Here is an 11207-nt window from a genome sequence, read left to right as displayed (position 1 = left end):
TTGGTATCATTGTTTTCAGCACAACCTCACGTGCCTGAATTTACAGTCATGTTTTCATTTTGACATACTGTATTAACACAATTGATCTAAAATCAGACAAAAACCATAAAATCAGAGTAGAAAAAGTTATATTTTTACTGTAACAACCACAAACATGTTTAATGAATCATATTTCATAACTTCAAATGCAAATATTAATTGTCAATTTTAAAATCCTATGCACAAGTTTTGCAAACTTTTTACCCTTTTTTAAAATAACCATTTCAAACTATTTACAGAACAATCAGCTGTTCTGCATTCAATAAGATGCCACACAAATTATTTGTGCCACTCCAAAAAAATAATTTCTGTCCACTATAAAGGAGAACATCACAGCCTGATACCTGCAGGTCTGACAGCAGCAGGTGTGTCACTCCTGTTTCTACCTGGAGGCATCAGTCGCCTCATTGTTCTGACACACAACACAAAACTATCCACAACACTACACACTAACTACACAAGACAACACATTAACTACACACTCCAAACACGCTAAACGTCACAAATCTCTCACATCTCAAAACTCGCTCTCGCTTTCTCGCTCTCTCTCTCTCGCCGTCACTCCTAAAACTTCCCCTGTTTTGTTTGGTTTTTTGCTCATAAGCAGAAAGTGCTTGCTAGCGCTAACGTGGCGAAACTATTGAGGAAAAAACGCCGCGTATATCTTGTTTATCATGACTCTGGTTTTACGTGGCCTCAACACAATTTAAAAACTGGTATATATCACCTTGTTGCTTTGTCTTTAAGTGGTCATGTGATTGGCTTATCACGACTACTTTATTCTTCCTCAGTCAAACAGCAGCACTCATGCGATTGTTTTGCCCCCGGAGCTCCAGGTGTTGTGCAGTGATCGTGATTACCGTCGCGCACAGCTGCTTAAAGCTGTAGCGTCCAGATTACTTACAACTACTTCTGTGCAACTGATATAAGATGCGGTAAGCTGAACACAGCTTCAACCGTCTGTTTGTTGAAAAATAGTAACGGACCGCATTTTCTTGTTAGTAACTGTAACGGCGTTGTAACGATAGGAATAGTAATTAGTTAGATTACTCGTTACTGAAAAAAGTAACGCCGTTAGTAACGCCGTTACATGTAACGCCGTTATTCCCATCACTGAACATAACACAGAGCATCATGGTAGTTTAAAGCAGGTGGTTCTGTCCTCTGCAGAGATGCTGGTGTTCCATAGTGATGTAAAAGTATGTTAATAATCTTTAAACAGACACTCACTGATCCTGTAAGAGCAGGAATTTAACTACAAACCCTCACAGTCCCCATCAGTATTCTTCATTCTGCTCTGCAGCAATGGTCACAGTGGCTGGTTTAAGTACGTTTGCCCCATAGAAATCCACTGATGTTCAGTGAGTCCCTTTGATACATATTTAGACCTTCATAATTTTCAGGGTGCATGAGTGTTATATCTCCATCTCATCATAAACATTTTACCAACATGTAAAAGGCATACGTCCACAAGATTCTAATGTCTTTGTGCTGAAATTTAGTTTTTTATATTCTAGTTTTTTTCTTCAATCAGCGGGCAGCTTGAATATCTTAAATGACAGCTGCTCATTATCAGAGCTCACATACATGTGTGTTTGCTTCTTTAACATGATTTCATTTGGATGTCTTAATATACACAAAGTGAAAATCCAGGTCAAATATAGAATTTGTAACGCTGCGATTTTTATGGACAGCTGTCTGCACTGATGTTTACTGGGTACTTGTACACATTATGTTGACATCCTCCACGACAACAAAAAACCTGTTTTATTCTAAATAAATGTGTGAGATGGTCCTCAGGCCTCTAAATCCACGTGCAGGTTTGGGTGACTACTTGGATCAGGGGAGTATTATTTAGAGCAATGTTTGTCACTTTAGTTAATGGCTCAACTAAGGCTGTTTTTGTTCAGTCTTTTTCTGACTGAACTTTCACATTTAACATGCTAACTGAAGCCTGTAGAGCAGGGGTCCCCAAACTTTTTCCAGTGAGGGCCACATAACTTTTTCCTTCTCTGATGGGGGGCCAGGGTCAGTTTGTAACAGAAAAAGTGTGACGATCGCAGGTTTGCCGAAATGTAAACATTTATTGTTTTCCAGAAAGCCACACATAACCAAATATTAATAACCCTTTCCAAGATCAAATAACTCTCTCTGGGTTCTTCACAGAAAAAAATTAACTTAGGAAATACTTAATAACACTATTTATGACATCAATAAATAATCAAATAACCCTCTCTGGGTTCTTCACAGAAAAAAATAACTTAGGAAATACTTAATATCACTATTTATGACATCGATAATAACCAAATAACCCTCTCTGGGTTCTTCACAGAAAGAAAGTTTCTGTTGTGCTGTGCACAATCTTACGCTTCAGTTGTCAGAGCACAATCTCTTAAATGACACATATGAGCAGTCTCTCAAAGTTCTTGTGTTCTTTCCTTATAATCCAGTTTTGTAGGTTCCAGTAGGGTAGCCTAGTAGACACCACTGTTTGCTCTCTCTCATCAACTTCCCTGTGAAAACCACAAAGCAAGCAGGCTGAGAAACCAAACTAAGTGATACAGCACCTACACAGCACAAAACATTTTCACAAGCTTTTTTCAATGGTTGTGGAGATGGATTTTATCCAGTAGATTTTATTATAATTATATTTGTTTATACTCAGAATAACTCATTCAAGTCACAAAAGTGTCACAAAAAGTACCTATGTACTGTATGTTCATCAGTGTGAACTGTGGGCCTGCATCTGGCCGGTGAGAAGTTGAATGTCCGGTTCCATTCTAGTCACAGCCACTCTCAAACACTGATGCAGATGTTCATCTGTCAATCTTGATCTCATTGGAGTTTTCATGAGTTTCATGCTTGAAAAGGTTTGCTTGCAGATATATGCGCTGCCAAAAAGTGTGGACATCTTCATTGCGTGTTTTTTTTATGTTAGGGTATGTGTCATTTGGGAGGGCGGCATAGAAGTCAACGAGACTTTTGGGCTTGAATGCGTCTTTCAGAACATCACAGTTCTGTAACTCGGCCAGCTCAAACTGATAAAAAGGCTGGGCTTCATCGATGTCGGCAACAAAGGGGTTTTGGAAAAGACGGATTTCTTTTGCATGAGCATGTAGTTGACGGAATCGCACACTGAATTCCGCCTTCAGCATTTCCAGTGCTTCCACACACTTTTCAGCTGGGAACAGGACCGCTGGGTTCTCTGCAGAAAGGTTTTGGGTAGCAGGTGAAGTTGTGCTTTTTCACTTGTTCCAAAAGCAGCGCTAGTTTCAACTCAAATGCTTTTATGTGGGAATACATGTCGCAAATGAGTTTCCCCTGGCCTTGTAGCTGCAAGTTAAGGCCGTTCAGCATTTCCGTCACGTCTGTTAAAAATGCGAGGTGCCACTTCCATTCTGGGTCGATCAGCTCTGGGACCGTTTTGCCTTTTGAATGAAGAAATGCGTTAATTTTGGGTAGCAGCTCGTAAAAACGCCTCAAAACTCTGCCGCGGCTCAACCATCGGACCTCTGTGTAGTACAGCACATCTCCGTACGCAGATTCCAGTTCAGACAGGAATTGTTGGAACTGCCTGTGTTTAAGTCCATTTGCTCTGATGAAGTTTATGCATGATACCACAGCCTTCATGACAGAATCCCACTTCAACACTTTGCAGCAAAGCGCTTGCTGGTGAAATATGCAGTGAAATTGTAGAGGGGCGGTGAGACCCCGTTCTTCCATCTCGCGGTTCATTGGTCCTATTAGGCCCCGAGATGCGCCCACCATACAAGGAGCCCCGTCAGTCGTGATGCTAGCAAGCTTTGCCCAGTCCAGATCCAACTCTTCCATTGTTTGACATACTTTGTCGAAAATATCCTCCCCCGTCGTAGTGCCTTTCAGACTTTGGAGGGCTGCCAGCTCCTCGCACATCTCAAAGTTTGCACTAACTCCACGAATAAAAATAAGAAGCTGCGCTGTGTCCTGCACGTCCGTGCTCTCATCCAGTGCTAATCAAAAAAAGTCAAATTCTTTCGTCTTTTGCTGCAGCTGGGCATATACATTACCCCCTATTTCTTCCACGCGTCTGGTGATTGTGCTCGCCGATAGACTCACAGCATTAAAGACATCTTTCTTATCGCGACACACCTCCTCCACGACAACATTCAAACATTTCTTGACAAACTCTCCCTCAGTGAAAGGTTTACCGTAGCTTGCTATCAGTTGAGCAACACGAAAGCTGGCCCGAACTGATGACGGGGGGGTCACGTTCTGGGCAAAGTGAGGTAGTAGCAAAAAAAATTTTTTTAGGGTGTTTCACAATTCAAATCAAATGAGCTTTATTAAAATGAGGAAACATTTCCAGAGATTCAGTCGGGCAGGCCCACTACACCCCAGTGTTCTATGGGTGCATTAGTGTCGATCGTGTGGCCAGACTGAAAAAATAATAATGCATCTCTAATATTGTTCAGGGGGCCGGGTCAAATGTGGGGCCGTAGTTTGGGGACCACTGCTCTAATAGTCTGTGTTATTGAAGGATTCAGCACTTCTTATGTTTTTTTTTATCCATTTTTAGACAGCGATGAGATCATCGGCACACTCTACAGAGGCCCAGAGTTACTGTTAATATCAAAAATATAATGCTGTCCTTTCAGATTTTAACATTTAAGACTGTGAGTGTCATAGATCTAAAACTGTTTAAATCTTCAGAGCCCTCTACAGTTAGGTAACATGGAAACTTTAAAAACAGCAGCAGCAGGTTTCAGTAGTGTAGTCTAATTTGTTCTTTTCATTTAATAATAGAGTCCATATTATATCAACAGCTACATTCACCCTCGAGAGAAACTAGTGGGGGAGACCATCAGGACCAAGCTGGGTTTCCTGGGTCCAGAGGTTTGGAGAAACTTCTTCCTTTTCTTTCATCACAGCTGTCCTGTGCCAGATGTTCTGTTGACCCACTGAGAGAGGCATCATTTAAGAAACACCAGGAAGACTGAAGCTCATCGCATTGATCAAGCAGGACTCATGATCTTCACCAGCAGCTCCCTCACAGGGAAATCTTCAGCACTCCTCCGTAGGCCCGCCCCAGGAGTTGGATAAACCCAGCATTTCATGAACACTGTGATTGAAACTTTTGGTTTGGGTAATGTTGTAAATACTTGGATACTCCCCAGAGGCTCCGGGCTTTTACATAAAGATATTATATTTAGTCCTGTAGAAAGTTATATATTTAAAAATATATTATCCTCTCTGGTTAATCTGGTATGAATAACTCTGAATCACTTTGTGGTAAATAACACACTATGTGCAAAAAACTGAAAGAATTCCAGATCGCAAGTTTGTAGTTCAACATACAAGTCACGACCTTTGACATTCATCAGGTTTTATTTAATTGTGTTAGAGAAAATTTCATATGCTCTTCATGCAGCTGAGTACATCAAGTGTTTAAAACAGAAGCTGTGCAGGTCTGAGATCAGCAGCTTTGTGAAACACCAAACTGAGGTCCTGTTAATGCTGATATATAGTGACACAGTTACATGAGTGATTAATCCTTTTGTTTTTGTCTTTAACTTTATCAATAAAACAGCTGCAGCTTTCACTACAGCACGTGTGGTACTTTAACCTTTGTACTGTTTTCATCAGTTCATTTTGCAGTTAACATGTGAACATGTTGGATGATCTGTCTGCTGTCACTGGGTGGTGCTGAGGGCTGAATCTGAGGGCAGCTCCTGTAATCACAAAGAGAACAGAACCATCAAACTCAGATATAAATTTTATCCCTCAAAACTGAAATAAAGCTGATCCTTCTATGTCCTCACACACTCAGGATCTGAAGTTCTTCTCTTACATTTTTTCAGTATTACAGTACACTACAGTACTTTAATCCATAGTTACTGATTAATGAGGAGTTACTGAAAAATGATGTTACTGTCTTTACAGGTGAGGCAAGAGACTGAAAACATGCTGTTCTTTGCACATATTTAATAATCAGCTCTGCACAGGAGCTGAGAGAAGGGTCTGGCTGTAGCCACTGGGGAGCGCCATATTGGGACCTCCACAGTAACCGGAAACACGTGACCTCCACAGTAAGCGGAAATACGTTCTTTTTTTCTTTTTTTTGTCTCGTTCCTGTATGGATCATTAACCTTGCAAATCGATCGTAAAGGTTGGTACAGAGTCTTCCATGTATAAATTCGCCGTTAATAATTATATAATTCAAGGAATCATCTACCTTTCTTACACTGATTACGTTGGCACTTTGTTAGCGTTACAACAACTGTCATACCCCCGAGGTATCTAAACTTTAGTAAGGAATGTGTGTACTTTTGACACCTCTGGTTAGCATTTAGTGGTCCCTTTCAAACGTATTTGATTTTTGCTTGTTATTGAACAAATTCGCTTCACTGCTTTTCACTATCTGACATCAATGCACATTACATTTACTGCATATTGTGGTTTATTCATGTCTCTCATTCCACCTGCATCAACATTGTAAAGTTTGTCACTGTCAGAAGATAATTATGTTTTGATCAGTTACATGAAATGTATTCTTTATATTTATCAGTGAAGCATATTTCTACATGACTTTTCACCTAGTAACTTGTGTGCTGAACTCATGCAGATACTAACCGCATCCTGTTGTTCTGAACACTTAGATGTAGAGAAGAGAAAGCTCAGCTCTTTTACGAGAACATACAGTTGTAGAAAAGGGAAAGTCCCGCTACTGGAGTGATGATGTTATCTTTGTAACACCACACACACACACACACACACACACACACACACACACACACACACACACACACACACACACACACAGATCAATCTTGTATAAATAAAGAACGCAGACGGTGACAAAGTGCGAGTCCATGAGTGTCTCCTGTGCGAGGGCTCTGTGACCGTCCTCGCGAGTAAAGAACTGCAGTGTGCTAGTGTTTTCTAACTCAGACGTCTCAGCTGAAGAACGGCAGGGTGATTTAAAGAAATCCCCTGTCATTTAAATTGGTCCTTCGAGCCTAGAGATGGAAACACCAGACACGTTTCTGTGACTCCAATAAGGTCTGATTGCTGCATCCTGACGTCGTGGGAAAGCCAGAACCGAAGTCTGTCGACAGCCCTCTCCAGGTAGAGGTGAAAGCCCTGGGCGTAAATTCGTATCCAGGCCAGGCCTGGTCCACGACGTTGGGGTCCAGCCAGATGACCTGAACAACCAGCAAAAGACGACTGAGGGTGAGAAAACACTTTTTAGGTCTAACCCGCCGCAAGGGTTTGAAAAGAGAAGCGCATAGGTCTTATCCGCCGCAAGGATTAATAGCGCATTAGGCTGACCCACTGCACGGGTGCACAAAAGTTAAAACTGGCCTGGTCCGCCGCAAGGACCCGCGCGCGTAAAGAAACAAGAGTGAATATATGTGTTTTGTGTATGTCATTTTTCTGTCTGTTGGAGGTAAACTAATTTTACAGCACAATACGCTGCTGAGTTGCCTCCAGTTGTTATTGTTGTTTTATTTGCTGTAAGACGCTGAAGTACTGGTGACGAAGGAGAAGTAGGTTGGGTTCTGTCCCGTAAAACTGACACCGCTCCGCGGAAGTAGTCCCGGAGTAGAAGGGCGTGTCAGCAACCATTCCTGAGTCTCATACCAGAGAAAGCTCTGCAGTTGTGTTGTAACAATGGGGAATCAGCCCAAAAAACTCACTGCTGACGAGCAGTGGCTAGAAAAGAAATGTCCAGGCGCCGGACAAATTAGTGCTTGTAGATGGAGAAATCCCCCCCCCAAAAAAAAAAGAAAAAAAAAAGAAAAACAACAAACCAGATCAGGCCTAATCCAAGAGAAAGACAGAGGAATGCTTAGTGGAACAGCAAGAGGTAGAGGTAGGCCTATACACACACCAAAAAATAGCTTTAAAACTGCATGCTGGAAATGTGGAAAAGAGGGACATTTTGTACGTGACTGTAAGAAACAAAGAAGCAGTTCAGACTAGGAAGTACTTAATAATCCCTGGTTAAATTAAAGATTGGAGATCAAAGTAGAAGTTTAAAAAGAGTTGGATACAGACCCAACTGAATATATATATATATATATAAATACTCTTAGGAATAAAGTGGAATAAACAAAAGTTTAAATCAAGTTAGAGGTTATCTCTACTATATTCAAACTAATAATAGGGAGCATAGCAACCTGTAAATTGGCATTACCAAATGAAACAAAATTGGTTAAATAACCATGCCCAGAATGAATAGAATGAATGAAAGTAGATAATTCACACGAAAACATTTTGAAATAAAATAGAGAGATGCATAAGGTATATTAAGGCTGCGTCATTGTTCAGCCAAGGACAGAGTGTGAGAAGGTAGATGTCTCCAGCTTGGGAGGGGGTGAAACTGCAGATCACCCCCAAGCCCTGGATGGATACATAATAAAATATAAAATAATAAATTATTGTATATTAGTAGTATAGTAGTATATTCTAATATACTAATAAATATTGTAATGTACTATTGCTGTTATAAAAAAACAACAACAAAATATTAACATTAATAATATTAATATTAAATAATAAGAGGCACCTCAGTCAGTTATGATGTGAGATGGATAATTGTTAAAAGTAGTCTGATTCAAGCTTAAGGTTTGCTCAAACTCAGTACAATGATATATGAGATGAAGAAAATAAGGAAAATACCTAATCTAATCAAGTGCATAGAGACACTTGACCTGCTTGTAAACCTGTCATCCTAGATGAGACTTTGTTGTGATGAAGAGCAATCCTATACTAACAACTAATAAGCCAAACCCTGTATACAACAGCTAAAGCTACAGGTTTGAGAAGCTGAATTAAATATGTGGACACTACCAAGCTGTTGAGCAAGTTACACATTTTTTATTTTTATTTGTTTTTTAGACTAGAAGATGCATGTCTGTGAGCTCAGTTTTTTCTCATACTTCTGCTTTGTTTCTGGAAGCAGCTTTTTCTTTTTCTTTTTGTGACCTGACTCATTTGTGTAAAGCCTTCATGCCATCGGCAATTTGTATTTTGTTTTTGTTTGTTTGTTTTGTTGGTTTGGAAAACAAACTTGTGATCATACTTGTGGATCACAATGACAAAGAATGATTAGGACTAATACCTAGTTTTAGAGCTGTGAGCTATGATCTGTAGACAATGCCAAGTTTTCTTTTCTAACTTAAAAGTTTGAAATATGTAAGATGAATAAACCTGTGCGGGGAAACCCCATTGGATTTCTAATGTGAGATGTGTGAATTCGTTGGAAAAAATAGAAATGACCTAAAATGCTTTAAATAAAGATGTAGTGTTGCATCTACAACGGAGAAAAAGAAGCATACAGTAACTTGAAACTAGCATTATGGACAAATACAGTTTTAGCATTGCCTGACTATGGTAACCCTTTCTACTTACATGAAGGCAGTTTTGACAGCAGTGGCTTCGGTTTTGCTCCAGGCCAATTTGTCCTGCCTCACACGTGCAAGACAACTGTCGTATGTTGGAATCTTGTTGTCACAATCTCACATTAGAATCCAGAAGTGTGGTCATTTGAACCCGAGCACACTTTTGGCCTCACTAGAAGAAGGTCATCCACACTGCTGTATGCGAAAATTAGATGAGGAGACAAAGCCACGTGCTGACATTTACAGCACACCACAACTCGGCTCAGCGTCTAAAAATAGTCATAAAAGTGAAACCACTAACATCCTCATACTCCGCTCAGAGTGCAGAACTCAAAGCAGTCATATGTGCTAAATTGGCCGCACAACGAACTGTAGACATATTAATGTTTGCATCCTCTATGCAAATACCACTTGATGTTATTAAAGATGAACAGAAAGCAGCACCAACCATAGAACAGAAGAAATGGTTAAAAGTGTGGAGCACAACTAAAAGATGATTTAATGACTAGTGAAGGAAGACCAATACTTCCTAAATCCCTATGTCCCTGCACAGAACAGCAGCATTAGTGACACATGGGGTGACTCGTGTCATCAGGAGGGATGGTCCAGGTCCTTAATACACACTTTTTTTACTCTAAATTTTGAAACCTCAGCAAAAGAATTTGTGAGGACATGCATGATCTGTCAAAATCACAATTCACTGAGTTTTGATATATACTGCCTAAGACCACTATATATCTTTCAGAGCAATAAATGCTGGTGTGTTTTGTTTTTTTCTTCCAGTTATGTGTGTGCTGTGAAAATGATTAGAGGTTTCAATTGTTTTTCTTTGACTTGCTCTTTCTGATTATGAAAAGCATGTCCAAAATACTTATATTTTGAGTGATTTTAACTGTGTGAATGCTGTCAGTATTTGATTTGAGTGACTCTGTGTGATTTGTACCATAATAAATAAGTAATAATAATACTAGGGAGGTTGATAGTAGAGTGAGTGAAAAAGGAGGAAGTTTGAGAAGGAAAGGCAGTGTGTGATAATTCCTGATGTCTGAAAGAGCTCTATTCAAAAGTGTGTGCGTGAAATAAAGGTGTATTGTTTTTAGATCAAGATTTAGTAGAATTAAAGAGGGTTTGTAGACTATAAATACAAAATACAAAGAAAGATAAAGAGTTCGATTAGTCTGCAGAAACAGGAAATATGTGTGCCTGTGGTGTGTCTATGACAGGAAATCGTGTGTGTAACAGGAACTACATGCCCATAAAAGGAAGCAGACAGAGAGACACACAGACGGGTTAAGCTCTAGGCATATGAAGCAAATGGAGCGTTTAAAAAAAAAAAGTAATAAAATGATATTAATTACATGTTGTAGTGTGTCAATACAGGTGGACTCTCCTCAACCTGAAAACATGAATACAGCGGTACAAATGATAAATTAACAGAATTGGGAAAAACAGGCCAGGTTTTGGCTAAAAATTTAGAACTTGACCTATTACTTTGTCCCAAATCCTGAGAAGAAGCTTAAAGGACAGTTAATCTCCTGATGAAGACCGATAAGAACATCGTGGACTTGAATACTTAACAGCAGGCAAAAGACAGTGCAAGTGAACCATTAACACTGACGACGACTGATGAGACCAGCAGAAGCATGTAAGAAAAGCATGAGATGCAACATGTACTGTGAATTACAGGCTGGGCAGTTGAACAGTGGGATAAAGAACTGTGGGAAAGCACTGGACATTGATTTTAATATTTGCCATGCTTCGAAGAGAAGACTTAAAGGATGAATG

Source organism: Pelmatolapia mariae, linkage group LG20 (assembly GCF_036321145.2).
Source record: "Pelmatolapia mariae isolate MD_Pm_ZW linkage group LG20, Pm_UMD_F_2, whole genome shotgun sequence".
Taxonomy (NCBI): domain Eukaryota; kingdom Metazoa; phylum Chordata; class Actinopteri; order Cichliformes; family Cichlidae; genus Pelmatolapia; species Pelmatolapia mariae.
This window is presented reverse-complemented; position numbering follows the sequence as displayed.